Source organism: Hemibagrus wyckioides, linkage group LG04 (genome assembly GCF_019097595.1).
Source record: "Hemibagrus wyckioides isolate EC202008001 linkage group LG04, SWU_Hwy_1.0, whole genome shotgun sequence".
Taxonomy (NCBI): Eukaryota; Metazoa; Chordata; class Actinopteri; order Siluriformes; family Bagridae; genus Hemibagrus; species Hemibagrus wyckioides.
Window position 1 is genome coordinate 19257224 of NC_080713.1, and position 17066 is coordinate 19274289.

The 17066-nt window shown below is 38.8% G+C and overlaps 1 protein-coding gene across 6 annotated transcripts in view; it reads left to right on the forward strand.

Moving 5' to 3' along the window:
* The window catches only part of mgat4c (mgat4 family member C), a 125634-nt gene that overhangs the window by 40575 nt on the left and 67993 nt on the right, over window positions 1–17066 (forward strand). For 3 of the 6 annotated variants that reach the window (XM_058387068.1, XM_058387069.1, XM_058387070.1), the window contains one exon: window positions 7958–8027. The exons of the other annotated variants lie outside the window; for them this stretch is intronic. The gene's annotated coding sequence lies outside the window, so the exon portion shown is untranslated. The remainder of the gene's footprint in view (window positions 1–7957; window positions 8028–17066) is intronic. 6 annotated transcript variants of the gene reach the window in all.

The following is a 17066-nucleotide window of genomic DNA, read 5'->3' on the forward strand; positions in this document are numbered from 1 at the left end:
CCAGTGTGTGTCCCACCAAGTGTTCCCAATCTTCCATGATAAAGCATTTACATATGAATGTATTCAAATGTGCAAATTAGGCAAAAGATCATTTGCTATATATATATATATATATATATATATATATATATATATATGTTCACATCTGCATATTAATATTTCTTAATGTTGTTATACTCAGCCTGTCTATCAGTCTAACAGAACATTAACAACGCAACTATTTCAGGCTCCTAATGACAGTATACAATCATACTGACATGCCATCAAACTCTTAATAGTAACTATATATTTTTTCTTTTTTTATTATTGCTGCTCACATTGTGACTCATTTTGTGGAAAATTTTGGAGCGGGGTATAACTGAGCAATGTCAAACATCTGAGAGTAACTGAGAGATGTGAGCCGTTAGGGAGCGCCTGAAGCATCAGTGTGGCCCAGAGGAAGAGGCAGGAGCTAACTGCTATCCACAACCTTTCAGTCTCATTGCTTCCCCTTCACTGACCCAACACCGGTGTCACCACTGATAGAGGACACCATCCACTTAGCCAAGGGGAATAGTGTTTTGTGTGTGTGTGTTTGACAAAAAGAGAGTTAGAGTATATTTGCTAACAGAACTTAAAATTGATAAAACTTTGCCAGTGTAACTCTAGCTCCATATGTAATTATATACATATTAAATGTGTGGACCATAAAAAAACTCAATAAGTTAATTAATATATTAATGCATTTCTGTTGGAACAAACATCACAAAAATCACCGCAAGACCTCTGTACAAGTGTGTTTCATTTTCAGTCTCATTAAACTGGATGATACATTCATAAAAACAGATGTTACCCTGCGTTTATAAATTATGTATTTTATTAAATGAATGAAATCAAAACAAGTATAAAAGAAAAAGTGCATAACTTGTTAGTTTCTTAATTTTTGGCAGTTAGTATTTAAACATTTTGAGATACACTACTTATCTACTTATTATCTGAAATATTTGGGCTTAAAGCTTTTACCTGAATATCTTAACATTTACTTCTTCAAACAATTTGATTTATTATGTCAACATTTCAACTTAGCACATTTTTATATTTATAATAACTAAATTTTGACTTAGCTTAAAACTCTGACTTGTTAGATTATAAGTAAAAAATGGTGAGAGCCTTAATAAGTCCTAATGTTTACATACTGTAGCGTTATGCAAATTTTTTCAGGTATTGGAAAATATAGAATAAAATAATAGAACAATCTTCCAAAACTATAAACTTAGAGTAAATAATTACTAAATAATACTGAATAATGTTTTCTTAAAGTATAACAGTTTTAGTACAAAGGAGGGTTTTAAAATAATAGAGCAGGGTTTTAAGCCCTAGCACCACAGAGCTGCCACTGTTGGGCCCTCGATCAGGGCATTTACCCTTCTCTGTTCTGACCCCAACTTCATAACAAGTTGGGATACATGAAGAAAATTTTTTTGCTGTCCTGAATGTACACGTGAGAAACTAATGCAGCTTGTTCTTCAGTATTCTAAAGGTAAAAGACGGACACAGTGTGAAGAGTGTGACAAAGAAAACTACACCTCTTGATCAAATGATCAAAGCTAGCCATCTGAGATCTTCAGTGTTTTTGGAAAATTGCTCCTTTTTGCTGTAGACCATATTTCATTGCAATCTTTTGATTTATTATTATCATCTTTGTCAAAGCAGATGGAGCACAAACATAAAAAGAGCAATGTTAGAATCCCGTTTCTTTAGATGCAACTTTGCTGCATAAATCTGATAAATTACCTGACAGGGTACATCTGTAACCTTGATTCTGATAAGATATTTAGATAGTAGAGCACCTCCACCTCCAATAAGTCATTAATATATAAATCTTCTGATCTTTGTCTAGTTCTAGCACAGGGTTTGGATGAGAAAGCGAATAAAATTCACCAAAATACCCAACTTTATAAGGATGTGCAACAAGTAGAGGAATTGTGACTCAATATCTTATCATCATACTTTAGTAACAGGAATATTTAAAAATAAAATATTAGTTTATGGAAATTGAATAGCATAATTAACACTGTGCATTTGCAGAGGATTGACTCATACAATAAAGCGTTGAGGCATGTGTGGTAAAGATCACAGGGCAGCATCACATCTTCCTAACCAAAGTCCATTGCCTAATTTAAACGAAGGATGCGCCATAATAGTGTTGCAGATCGGGCGAGGGATCGACAGTGGGTGGATTCAAGTCCAAATTGCAGTTTCTTAGTAACCATAAGTCCAACTGAGCTGAAATTTGAGGTGCTGCATTGTTCTGCTAATCCCTAACTGGATTTTTAGTCATTAAATTACTCCAAAAACAAGACTGCATTCAGTCAACCAGCTTCAGTAGGCATTTTTCCACAACTAGCAATGAGCTACTATTACAAATGTTGATAAGTATGATCATGTATGTTCTCTATATCTCTATTTATGTAACTTGCCAAGAACTGGCCATTGGGGGCGCTATTTGTGAAGACCCTGCTGATTGCACTTGTTACAATATTATATGTGGTTTATACTGGTTTATAATGAGGCTTTTTAGAATTGAAGCTGTCTAGAAATTTAACAATTTAACACAAAAAAACATAAAACATATTTGCAATGTTACAGTCCAGTCCTTCTGGTTCATATATATATATATATATATATATATATTTTTTTTTTTCAGATTTTCATTTAATATTTGGAGAAGGTCATACTAATTGCAGCAAATGAAGATGTAGTATGTGCTCTCTGTATATAGACTACATAATTTTACATTTTTCCAGATGAGGAGCAGGTAAAGCTGCTCTGCAAAGTGCCTGGTAAATCTACACAGTTAGCCACAAGTGCTAATTCCAAACCTTCTTTGCAAAATAACAGTAGTGTGAGCAGTATGTTGCCAATAGTTCCCATACACATCCATTATGTCTGTCACTTAATGATTGATATTCACTCCTCCCAAATCATAGCTGTTTCAGCACAAGGCTTCTCCACTCTAATAGTTAATCTTCTGATTAGCAATTTTACAACCCCGTAATTTCCACTGCATTCACTTGAGTTGGCGGGGGCTGAGTGCCAAAGACAGCTCTATTCAGGGTGGCTCAGAAATGTTAAGAATAAGTGAACACATTAATCCACAAGTTATTGCAATCTTGTAATCCACTCGCTGTGTTAATTGCCTGCTATTTTCTCTGGGAATGAGGCTTATGCGAAAGGTCGTTCAATGGCTCAGAGCAATTGACCAGCACCAGCAGAGCTGTGAGCAAACGGTCTAAGCTACTGTCATTCTTACTGCGAGGTCAAATCTATCAAAGCTGTGGTCTAACTGATGTGTGTGGGTGTATGTGTGGGTGTGGGTGTAAGCCTCACTAGGCTTATCTTGCTTATAATGGGAGCTGATGACTTATGCCCATATCTCAGTAAGCAATGTCAGACTTACCCTTTCATGCTTGGGTTAACACTTCTGTCCTCCTTGTCTTCCGTCCTCGTAGATCCATTATCATGTGTCACGGGAGAGAATACTGTCTTAGATGTGCGCCTTTCATGTATGGATTGTTTTGTTTTTGTAAGAAGGCCATGACCTGAGTGACCTGAGTGCTAATCAGTCAGAGCTGAGGGCAAGCTGTAAATGTTCTGATTTTTCTCTAAGCAAGCATAAAATGGTTACAGACCCACACCATCCAACTCCAAACTGCATCACAATTGCCTATCAAGCACACATACTGACAAATAGTATCAGTTTATGTTTAATGTCCACTTCTTGTTGAACAGAGATACTTTATAACTGTAAGATAATAGAAGTTATGGAGAAGTGAATATTCTCCATATCACTACAGAGCGAAAGTAGCCGTCACATTCCTGAAGAAAAACTACACGCCTCTCACCATCTCTGTTCAGTTATCACATGCTAATAGGCTGAATGTGATGTCAGATTAATCTTGGAGTAATTGATCATGTCATTAAAAGCATGTTACAGAATCTTGCCGCATTTTATTATTCAAAATTGTTTTATTTTTTATTACTGAAGAGTCAGATCCCTCATGTACCTCTGGTTTAAACATGCAGTTTAGTGTGACATGTACAGTATACTACAGAGTGAGGTGTGCTTTTTAATGCGTTAGTGTAGCATTGTAACACACTATCTGTATGCCTTTAAATATCTGGAGCTGAGTGTGAATTAAACCTTATTGTCTTTTTTCTGTCTCTCTCTCTCTCTCTCTTTTGTTCTTTGTTTCTGTCTGTCTGTCTCTCTGTCTGTCTCTCTTTTGTTCTTTGTTTCTGTCTGTCTGTCTGTCTCTCTTTTGTTCTTTGTTTCTGTCTGTATGTCTGTCTGTCTCTCTTTTGTTCTTTGTTTCTGTCTGTCTGTCTGTCTGTCTCTCTCTCTCGCTCTCTCTCTCTCTCTCTCTCTCTTTCTTTCTTTCTTTCTGTCAATGAGACAGAATGAGTCTGTCTGTCTGTCTCTCTCTCTCTCTCTCTCTTTTGTTCTTTCTTTCTTTCTTTCTTTCTTTCTTTCTTTCTTTCTTTCTTTCTTTCTTTCTTTCTTTCTTTCTTTCTCTAATGTATTTTATTTTATAAAGTTTACCTGAAAAACCCAGAGGTAGAAATGCCAGCACTGACAGGATTCAGCTGAGATGAATAAAGCTGACGATTTTTATTTTCTAAAATGCAAAACAAAAAAGAACCATAAAGAGGAACCATAAACTCACAAAGGCAAAAACATTTTATTACTGACAAGTTTATGACTGATCCTTTACAAAAGTTTTATTTATTAGGGGTAAGAGGTGTGTGTGATCAGTGGGACACGTGACGTGCTGGGGCTGATGGGTAATGAAGTTCAGGCTCTGATAGTTAAAACATCACTCAAGATCATAATTATCCTAGAGATGTGTATATGACTGTTGATTTTTTTTCAATCCCATTTCGCACAAATTATTTTTGTAACTGCATTTGGTAACTGCAATATAATATACATGACTTATAGTTTATTTTCATATTTATATATATTGTATTCAGTATTTTCTAGTAATTTAAATTACAAATGTAAACCACTGTGACTCTGACCAGGTAGTTACTAAGGATGAATGAGTGAATGAATGAGGTCTTTGATTGCTTGCTTGATCCCTTCAGGTCTTTTGTTGTGTCCTGAAGGACCTAAGTCCTGATGCACAGCTCTAATCTCCAATAGCCCTGTGAATGTTTCTGACAAAAAAAAAACAACCTAATAGTGTGTCTTCTATAAGTATCTGTATTTGTATCTGTTTAGAAGACATTATCTGTTTACTCTGATTAATGTATACACAATCGGTTACATTGCTCTACTAGTACATTGTATTTATTCTTTCAAAATGCTTTATCTTGTCATACTGCCTTTTTAGTAGAAAAGAAGCAGTTTTGACAAAACGGCTAGGTTTAAATCTAAATAAAATGTGATAAAAGTGTAAAATGTAAGGCACAATTTTGATTGTGAATTGTGAAGTGAATTTGAAGAAGACAGACAACACACACTGTGTGCACAAGCATGAGACCCAACAGCAAATGGAGCTCATAATGGCCAGAGCATGTTTGGAAGCGTATCTAATGAGCAAGGCCATTAGGCATTAATAGTGTTTTAAAGACCTGCAGAGAGGCAGAGGAAGGCACAGCCGAGTGTTGGTTATGGGGTACAGGAAGCAGCTATGACTGTTAGCTAGTGTGTGATGAAGCTATGGAGGAGTGTGAGCACTTCAGAAAGCCCCACAAGAAACCTGACCCAGTCTGATTATCTAAGTGTCCCTAGTTTTGATCCCTGTGCACTGAGTTTTACTTTGTGCTCAGTGTGCTTTTCTGAATACTGCCTGTTCATCCTCTAACCTCCTGACACTTCCTTTAAGAACAGACTGCCAAGCGCATGATTCACAACCAGGCCGCTGTTTAAATTGTTATAGAAATCCAGTTTTTATTTTCTCTGAACACATCCTGATCAGAGAGCAGCAGGCATGTTATTTTCAGGCGGATATCCACAAGGAGATTAGCAATAACAACTGCAAACAGGGTGCATGTCTTTCAAACCACATTGCCTTAAACCATGAGCTCCCAAACCTGAAGTATTCCCTGTTTAGTTTTCCCTGCTCCTAACATATCTGGTTCATTTAACAGCTAATTTATCATTTATCAGCATTTGTCAGATGATTGATCTATCAGGCAGTTACAGGGAGTATAATAACAAACTGTCACTCACACTCACTGTCCAGTTTATTAGGAACACCTGTACAGCTGCACCTTCATGCAGTTATCTAATCAGTCAATCACGTCGCAGCAGCACCATACAAATACTCACGCAGATACAGGTCAAGAGCTTCAGTTAATGTTCACATCAAAACATCAGAATGAGGGAAATGTGTAATCTCTGTGACTTTGAACGTGGTATGGATGTTAGTGCCAGATGAGTATTTCTTATACAAGTTCATACAGAGTTATAATTTATATATGAGTTGGGTTATAGTGCATGTATGAGTTTATACAAAACAGTGCAGAAACATCCTGTTCTGTTAATGAGAGAGATAACTCAATATCTTTACAAAGGTGGTGAGTAGAAAAGCATCAAATCACAGACACAAAACAAACAGCAAAAAACCACTTCAAGAGGTATCATGGTGACCAACTCACCCAAATGGACAGTTTCTTTCCACCTGTCAATTGTCCTGTTTCTGTGTCCATGATGCATGATGCTGAGAAGCATCTCTGTTCACTGTGGTTGTAAAAAGCAGCTTTCTCATCAAGGTGTGCTTCTGCTTGGCACGTGATTGGCTGATTGGATAACTGCATAAACGAGCAGATGTTCTTATTTTAAAGTGAGTAGTTCAAACACACACACAGACACACACACACGAACTTGAGAGGATACAGTATGTAAGAAAATGAAAAAATTAATTACTCAAGTATTTTTTACCAGATGATGTGCTTTCATTTAAGTAATTTTAATGATCACCATATTTATCTCTAGTCAGGTGAATTAGCAATATTTTTGTTCAAGTCAGTGTGATTTGTACTCTTTGCACCACCGCTTAATTAAGAGGTATTACTAAAGTTAAAGTAGCTGTGTTACAGCAGGAAAAAGACTAATGTGCAAAACAGTGGGCACTCCAGACCCAGGGTTGGGATCCTGTGCCATAAACTTTAGATGACTGCAGACTCTGTTTTTAGCAGGTGAAGAGGTCTCTGTGTCTCCTGGGAGAAGAACATTAAGAAAAAGACAAGGTTTCCAGAGTACAGACCCCACTCTGACTTTTCACCAGCCTCGAAGAATGCTGGGAAATGTCTAAAAGGGGAGGAGGTAGATGAAAGAGACTGTTGAAAGCAGCATCCTCTTTGCTTGCTTTGACTGAGACGATGGATTTTAGAGAAGGTAGATGTTCTAGTTCGCCTCTGAATAAAAAAGGCATCTGAGAACCTCTTTCTTCCCCATTCTTATCTAAAGCTGTTTGCACATTGTCACACTTTGCTAGTTGTTATCGCTTTATTTTGTGCAGTGTTACAGATGGTGAGTTTTCTATATTGCTATAATTGACCAAGTAAAAAAAGAAAAAAAGAAAACCCTTAAATAAAACCCTTTGGAAATGAGGTCATCTCGACTTATCCTTTGATCTGCTCTGTCCTCTGCTCAGAGGCTGCGGCATGAAGAGGAATTTATCATAGCAACTGGCTTTGAACGAGCGAAATCACAAACAAACGAAAGGAGAAATCGATCGCAAGTGTCTCTCAGAATGATGAACTGGCACTTCTGTCAAAAATCAATGGCTTTTCTATCTCTCCAGGTCCTCGGCTGCGTTCATGACTTGGTTCAGTCTGGTGGAAGCTCTCTTTCTCATTCGCACCCTCCTCTCTCTTTCTCTTTCTTTTGGTTAGTGTCTCTCTTTGCACAGTGTAAAATTTAACCACAGTGTTTTTCTTTTTCTCTGTTTTTTTCTTTCCCTTGCAGTCTTGAAAATGGCATTTTGATGTGTGGCGAAAGCCTCGACCAATAATGGCCCATAGGATAAGCAATATAAGTAAGTGCAGCTGGATGTATTTACAGTCGTATTGACATCCTCCTCTTTTATCTGTCCTGCTCTTTGCGCTCTTGTGCTTATTGGCTGCATGTCTTAAAACTTGTATCGACCCGCTATGCTTTTAGACTCTGCAGGAGGATCTTGATTAACAGAAACATAAAATAGATACAAGACACTCCCACAATAAATGCTTAGATCTTAACACTCTGCATTGGTCATTCATTATATAAACTTTTACAGTGATGTCCCCCCGGTTTATTGTTACATGGCAGTGTGATTGACTTTGGGGTTAAGTATGGATTAACACATTTGTTCAGTCACTTTACAAATATATTCAGGTCCTTACACCTGGAAAGCACTGAGAAAAAGATGTGTGTTAATCAGTGTACTTTACGTTCATGCTGTAACTTCATCATCAGTTATGCAACTTAGTGAACGGCGATTCTATGGAATGTTAGTTTGTGTGTGAGAGAGAGAGAGAGAGAGAGAGAGAGAGATACCTTGTATGGGTTGCTTGCTACACTATATTGCCAAAAGTATTCGCTCACCTGCCTTGGCTCGCATATGAACTTAAGTGACATCCCATTCCTAATCCATAGGGTTCAATATGACGTCGGTCCACCCTTTGCAGCTATAAAAGCTTCAACTCTTCTGGGAAGGCTGTCCACAAGGTTTAGGAGTGTGTTTATGGGAATTTTTGACCATTCTTCCAGAAGCGCATTTGTGAGGTCACACACTGATGTTGGACGAGAAGGCCTGGCTCTCAGTCTCCGCTCTAATTCATCCCAAAGGTGTTCTATCGGGTTGAGGTCAGGACTCTGTGCAGGCCAGTCAAGTTCATCCACACCAGACTCTGTCATCCATGTCTTTATGGACCTTGCTTTGTGCACTGGTGCACAGTCATGTTGGAAGAGGAAGGGGCCAGCTCCAAACTGTTCCCACAAAGTTGGGAGCCTGGAATTGTCCAAAATGTCTTGGTATGCTGAAGCATTCAGAGTTCCTTTCACTGGAACTAAGGGGCCAAGCCCAGCTCCTGAAAAACAACCCCACACCATAATCCCCCCTCCACCAAACTTTACACTTGGCACAATGCAGTCAGACAAGTACCGTTCTCCTGGCAACCGCCAAACCCAGACTCGTCCATCAGATTGCCAGATGGAGAAGCGTGATTCGTCACTCCAGAGAACGCGTCTCCACTGCTCTAGAGTCCAGTGGCGGCGTGCTTTACACCACTGCATCCGACGCTTTGCATTGCACTTGGTGATGTATGGCTTGGATGCAGCTGCTCGGCCATGGAAACCCATTCCATGAAGCTCTCTGCGCACTGTTCTTGAGCTAATCTGAAGGCCACATGAAGTTTGGAGGTCTGTAGCGATTGACTCTGCAGAAAGTTGGCGACCTCTTCGCACTATGCGCCTCAGCATCCGCTGACCCCGCTCCGTCAGTTTACGTGGCCTACCACTTCGTGGCTGAGTTGCTGTCGTTCCCAAACACTTCCACGTTCTTATAATACAGCTGACAGTTGACTGTGGAATATTTAGGAGCGAGGAAATTTCACGACTGGATTTGTTGCACAGGTGGCATCCTATCACAGTTCCACGCTGGAATTCACTGAGCTCCTGAGAGCGACCCATTCTTTCACAAATGTTTGTAAAAACAGTCTGCATGCCTAGGTGCTTGATTTTATACACCTGTGGCCATGGAAGTGATTGGAACACCTGATTCTGATTATTTGGATGGGTGAGCGAATACTTTTGGCAATATAGTGTATGTTGATTGATTGTGTGATTGTATGGGATGTTTACTTGTAAGATTGTTAAAAAAAAGTTTATGGATGTTACTTAATGTGAAATAGACGAAGAAACCTTGGATAGACATTTAGAGAGAATTGTGTGTATGCTGTGGTGTGTGTGTGTGTGTGTGTGTGTCACAGTGGCTAGTCTGTCTATGATGTGAGATGCCGGGAAATCTCTGACAGCTTGAGGAAGTTCCTTCAGCCTCCTCAGTGGGAGAGAAAGCTGTCAGACACACACACGCACACACACATACGCACACACACATGCACACAAATCATGTGTCCATCAAAGAGACAGAGGGGGAAAGTAAGACAGACAAAGTTGTTGGAGGAGCAGAATAAAAATAACAGTGATTTTTTTTCCCGTTTTATATTCATGTGAAGTGTATAAGAGTAGATTCAAACAGCTGGAATATTAATTAATGATTGTGTGTTAGTGTCATGAAAGCAGGGCCGGAAAATACTTGAGTAATTGCAATTTGCTACTCAATTTAATAACAATTCTGGAAGATAGGTATTTTATCAAGAGTTATTGAAATGAAATACTAATAAGTAAATTTACATGGAGCATGCTTTGTACTCATTACATTTTCACTGTGAGTAATTTTCTTTCTTTTGCTGGATGACATGCCTCCCACAAGATATAAGCCATTAACATTTTCCATTAAATCTGAATGATATAACTAACTAACTAACTAACTAACTAAATAAATAAATAAATACATATAAAAAGAAAGAAAGAAAGAAAGAGAGCTTTAGCACATAAAAAAATGTGGTGTGAGTGTGTGTGTGTGAGAGAGAGAGAGAGACAGACAGACAGAGAGAGAGAACGAGAGAGAGAGCGAGAGAGAGAGAACGAGAGAGAGAGAAAGAGACACCTCACTGACAATTTTTAACCTGATGCTATATTATAGCCTGTGATGGTAAATTGCTGTAATATAAGATGAATAAAACACTTCTGCACATGCCGTTACTGGAGAATAATTAAAACCACGAGTCATGTTTTATTCCTTACTCTTTGTATATCATTCTTTTATTCCTCCATTTAACATTTACTCCTTACTCACTGTGGTCAGGGAAGCTCTTCTGCTTTTTGAAGGCAAACACAGAGAGAATACGGAGAAGCTTCTTCCTGCAGGCCATTCGGGCCCTCAACTGAAACCAAAACACCTAGAGCTCTGACATTTCTGGATACATATTCACTTTATTCATAAACAGCAACACTGCATTCATATCACCATATTCATATTCATATCATCAGTCACTGGATTGTATTCATATGCTATATTTTGTCTATTTATTTTCACCTGTACAGCTAATTCCATTTTATTTCCATCCCATCCATCCATTCTGTACACCGCTTGTCCTACTGGGAACCTGGAGCCAATCCCTAAAGACTCAGGGCACAAGGACACCATGGACAGGATTCCGACTTATCACAGGAAAATCCGCACACACACACACACACACACATTTACACACCATGGACAATTTTAGGGATGACAGTCAGCCTAGAATACATGTCTTTTGACTGGGGGAGGAAACCAAAGTACAAGGAGGAAGCTTCTGAGGACATACAAACTCCACCCGCATGGCGGAGGCAGGAATCGAACCCCCAGTAATGGAGGTGTGACGCAACCACTAAGCCACAGATAATATAACACAGACAGTCTAAAGAAAGCATTTCACTGCATTATTTCTTTGGATTGTGTATTTGATAGTATGATATTTGATTGTCTCACTATCTTACAACACATGTTAAAGTCATTGTGAGCCTGGATCAAATAATATATGTAGGTAGTTCTGGGAGATAATTCACAGCCTGTTCTTTAATGTCTCCAGGCCAAATCCAGAGATTAGACATTACAACCTGTAATTTCAAATCTCAATACAATCTACATTGTTATGTAAAATTCTAAGCTGCCTAGCCTTTTTTTTTTCCTCCACAGAGGATAATTACTGCAGTGAAAGCTTTACATTTTTGAGGCTATAGTTAATTCCCAGCTTCAAATGGAAGAAGATAAAAAAATTGCCTCATGGGGCATGTAAACCAGGAGCTCATAATAGTTGCAGACTTGTGATTTGAAGCTTAAACCTTCCTACACCACAGTCGGGGGCAGATATGAAGATGTTGCCCTCGCCACACACTCAGCAAATATTTATTTGCACGTAATTTACAAGTCTCCTTGCAGCAGGGGCCTGAGCTAATTAAAACTGTGATCAGTAAGCAGTGTAAAAACAGATCGAGGGAAGATGCAGCTGTAAACTGACTGGCGCAGTTTTATTAAACAAAGACAGTTAATTAGGTCAGGATCGTTAGCTGTTGGAGGCGGTCGGTTCTTGTTGGCAAGTACAGGCTTCTGCAAGGAAGGCAAGGAGGAATGCGTTTGTACCATTTACAGTTTTGTTCAAGTCATTACAGTAATTGGCTTTAAAATACTTCGCTTACTGCTTGAAATGCTTAGGGAAATGTCCATGCAGTTTTCACTAATTGAAAGCAAGTTAAGAAGTTTGCAGATTTTGTCAGACTATGCTCCTTACTTACCTGCCTAGATAAAACTAAACCAGGACCATGTGTATCTATCACAAATCCTCACACCACAGAGCTCTCATAATCTGCTTAAAATAAAATAAAAATAACTAGCTGTACAAACCATCATTTATTTATTTATTTATTTTTTTTACAAATGGAGAGTCATAAAAACGTCTTAGAATATGTGAGGCTTTACACACCTATGATCCTATAAAATGATGAAAAAGAAAAGACATCATTAGTAGGGCCACAACTGTTTTGTGCATGTGTATCATGGCTCACACAACTTTTTAGGTGAATGTGATCATAATGAAACACCTGTTCCAATTTATCAAGCCTGATATTCAGTAATTACCGACTTTGTGGTTGCACAGATTTAACATGTGTAAAACGCTTGTCTTATTTTCAGCTGAACATTACAACATCAAAGGCTACAGGAGGCGAAAAGAGAGCATGTGGAAAGAAAGAGTTTTCAAACGCAATGAGTGATGAAACCGTTTTTTCTGGCAAGTTCAGTTAACTATCATTTCTTTTGGAAGAAATCAAAAACAATTTGGGCTCAAAAACAATTTGAACAAAGCTTTTCATCTTCGGTTTCATGTCAGTTTACTGTGTTCTCAGCTGCAGGAATATTAGTCAGGCTTCTCCGTTGCACTGTTTTGCTCTGTCTGAAAGTCCATAATAAATAAATGCATCATATTTACAACATATACATTCAATAATGCGTAAGTGTGGTATACTGCATTCAGTTCCACTAGCCGCCGAACTGAAAGGACACGTTTAGGTTGAAAGAAAGCGTTTAGGTGTGTCATTCATCTTCATTAACCATTTTATCCCGGACACAGTCGAGTCAAGTCTTAATTGCAATGCACAGTACAGGGTGCGATGAAATTACCTTGGATGCAGGATTGGAGCAGGAAGAGTGTGAATATCAAATCACAAATATTTAAAAAAAAAAACAAAAAAAAACATTACACTAAACACTAAACACTGAAGGCAGGTGGATATTCCATGAAGTAGTAATGATTTCTGGAAGCTTCTATTTCATACAATGACTATTCTTGTATTTATTCTGCAAGTATTGACATTTTTATGAAAGTGGAAGGAATAACCTGTGGATTTATATTCAGTATTCTAAATGCATAGTTACTAGTTTTATCTCTTCCACCATTTAGGCTCACATTGTAACTCATATGTAAAGGAAAGCACAAACAGATCTTCAGTCTAGATCAGGCCCCTGACCACAGTACATGGTGTTATCTGTGCCTCTTAGGAATCAGCTCTCTGACCTCCTTTCTCACTGTGCTGACCATCGGTTTACCCCCACTGGCACTTCTGCAAAAGCCTACTTTACTTCAGCTCTATTAAACAGCACCATATGCAGTGCACTTTTCTTATAATAATGCCTGTGTGCCCTTCCTCTTCACGAGGATCAGGCTGTGTGTTGAGTGAATTCCAGGTGGAGATGATAGATGGATGCAGATTTTAATGTGTGATATCAGATGTTACAGAGTGCAGGATACGGATAGAGACTGATGGATGACAGATAGTGTGACAGCACTTGCATCAGTCCTGGTTGAAAGAATCAGGCGACTTGCTGTCATTTCAATTATTATAATTATGTACATGCAGTGTTTGAAGAGATGATACTGGAGAATTTCAATATCGTTGCATCATGACACAGAACGTCCTTCATATAACATCCGGTAACCTTCATACACCATGTCACCTGTGACCTTGAGTATGCTGCAGAGGAAAATTGTCATATACAACCAATCAGCCATAACATGAAACCACAGACAGGTGACATGGATAACATTGATTATCTCATTATACTGGTGCCTGTCAAGTGGTGAGATGTATGAGGCAGCAAGTGAATAGTCAGTTCTTGGAGTTGGTGTCTAGGAAACAAGCGTAAGGATCTGAGCGACTTTCAAAAGGGACAAATTGTGATGACTAGGCGACTGGGTCAGAGCATCCTGGCATTCATGTGGATTTTACTTTGACACATAGCACTTACCTCAACTGTTCCAGACCAAGTACTTCACTTTATTGTAACGGTATTCACTAATGGCAGTGGTCTCTTTCAACAGGATGAGGCAAACTGCCACACTGCAGACATTGTTTAGGAATGGTTTGAGGAGCATGGCAAAAAGTTATTGGTGTTGACCTCTAAATTCCCCAGATCTCAGTCTGATCAAGCATCTGCAGGATGTTCTGGAAAAACAAATCCAATCCATATAGCCCACAACTCACAACTTACAGCATGGATCCTTTGCTAATGTCTTGATGCCAGATACAACACTGGAGGTCTTGTGGAGTCGATGCCTCGATTGTTCAGAGCAGTTTTGTCTGCACAAGCTTATAGCATATGATAGGGATTTTCTTTTAATCACATCCATGATTCCTATATCCTAAAGCCAGCAGACAAACAGAGATATTGCATGGCTTATGAGGTGGCATTAAAACTACTGGTTTGTATTCAGGTTTCTTATATGCTTAGCTAGTCATAGCTAAACATTTTCAGAGAGGTCTCCAGAATGCAATGGTCTATCCCCCAATCATTGAGAGAGTTTGAATAGCTTTAGCCATGAGTCTCAAAGAGCCTAATTGCTGTCTGGATGAGAAAGATGATTCTTTTCAACCAAAATGAAAATTCCTGGCTGAAACAGAAGTTCTTTGTTTGTTTGGGGTTTTTTGTATGTGAATGAGACATTTTATGAAGTGCAAAAGTGCAAGGTAATTTATTAAAAACAAACAAACAAAACCCCCCACTTTTATTAGTGATAAAGACTATCATGAGAATTCGCAGAGTCAGATGCAAGTGCAGGTTATTCACTTTAATATAAACAAGGCAGGGCATCCAAATCGAGAGACAGAATAATAATAAAAAAAAAGGCAAGGGTCGAACAATATACAAACAACAATCAGAGGGCAAAGACAAAGATCAGAAAATAGAGACGGGCAAAGATCAAAAGCCAGAAGTACAATCAATAAGCAAAGGCTTGGTAATGCGGGTGACAAGGCACCGAACAAATACTTTGCAGTTTGTGTGTATTGAGAGTCCCTGTATGCTGCAAGTGTGTGTGTGTGTCTGTGTGTGTGTGTGTATCTGTGTGTGTGTGTGTGTGTCTGTGTGTGTGTGTGTGTGTGTATCTGTGTGTGTGTGTGTCTGTGTGTGTGGCTGATTGAACACAGGTGTGTTTAATCAGTAATGTGGTGACTGGGAGCTTGGGAGTGTGTTTGTCTGTGTGTGTGTGTGTGTGTGTATGTGCGTGCGTGTGTGTCTGTGTTCTGAATAGTGTGGTTTGTGGTGGCTATGTTTGGAAGCTGAAGTTTATATTGGTAGTTGGATTTTGATGTGGCGATGGACATGACAAAAACAGTCCTTTTAATAAGACAAAACTGAACTGACAAAAATAAAGACATAAAAATGGTCAAAATTTTGGTCCACCCCTTGCTGTTAGCATCTCCTCCAAGTGCTTTCATGTGCTGGATCTTAATGTTCTATCTTATTTCTTTGGTTTGGCAAAAATGAACTCTGATTATTACCACTGAATATGTTTAAGAAGCTATACACTTATCAAGCAGTTTATACTGACAACTGTACACTCGCTCGTTCATACAATTATCCAGTCAGTCTATCATGCTGCTACGGCATAATGCAGATTACAGAGATACAGGTCAAGAGCTTCCGTTAATGTCCATATCAAATATCAGAATAATTATCATTTCGACAGTGGTGTATTTCAGTGAGACATACAGAATACTGCTTATCAGGAATTTATATGCAAAACAGTCTTAGGAATTTACACAAAATGGTGTGACATACACTGAGTAAGTGATAATGTTTAAGGCAATAGCATCTTTTTGATTAGGAAAGTCAGAGGAGAAATTCAGAGGCCAAACTTGCAACGTGCAAGCTGACAGGAAGTCACTCTTTACTTCCATGGTGAGCAGGAAAGCATCTCAGAATGCGCAACATGCCAGAGCTTCAGGCAGAAAAGCTGCAGCAACTGAAGAACTTGTTGGGTTCTACTCCAAGAACAAGAACCTGAGGCTGCAGTGGGAACAGGACCGAAACTGGACCGAAGATTGGAAAAAGACCATGTAATGTTTGTCCAATCTTCAGCTGTCCCGCTTTGCAAAGACTAAAATACATGCAATTACGTACATATAAATGTGTAAATTATACAACATATAGAAAATCTGGTAATATTAATAATGCCATTCATTTGTTATTAAAGTTTACTTGGATTTAATTTGGACTAAAACTATTTCAGAGGCTACAGCATGCGATCATCAGCCAAACAAAGATTTTTAGTTTAGCAGTAAGTGTTCAGGTTGCCTGAGGCAAGTTAAAGAAACAGGAGGAGGTAATATGGGTCTCTGTGCTTATCTTGACTCTATACATGGTTGGAGCAGGCCAAATCCAGCTTTGTGTCTCACCACTGACTGAGAGCACACCATTAACAGAGACTGAATTTTGACAAGAAAAATGAAAGATATTTCCTTTGGCCTCGAGTGCCTGGGCAGAATAATGAGCAGGAACCTGCGCTGTCTTTCCCCTGTGAAGATCCAGATGGAGGACTTTCTCTCCTTCTTCCTCTCTCTCCCTCAAGGCAGGGAAACAGGGTCAGGCACAGACTGTCTGCTCCTGTGAAGGTTAGACTTTCTCAGACGGGAATTAGATAAATTATGTCCAGTCCTG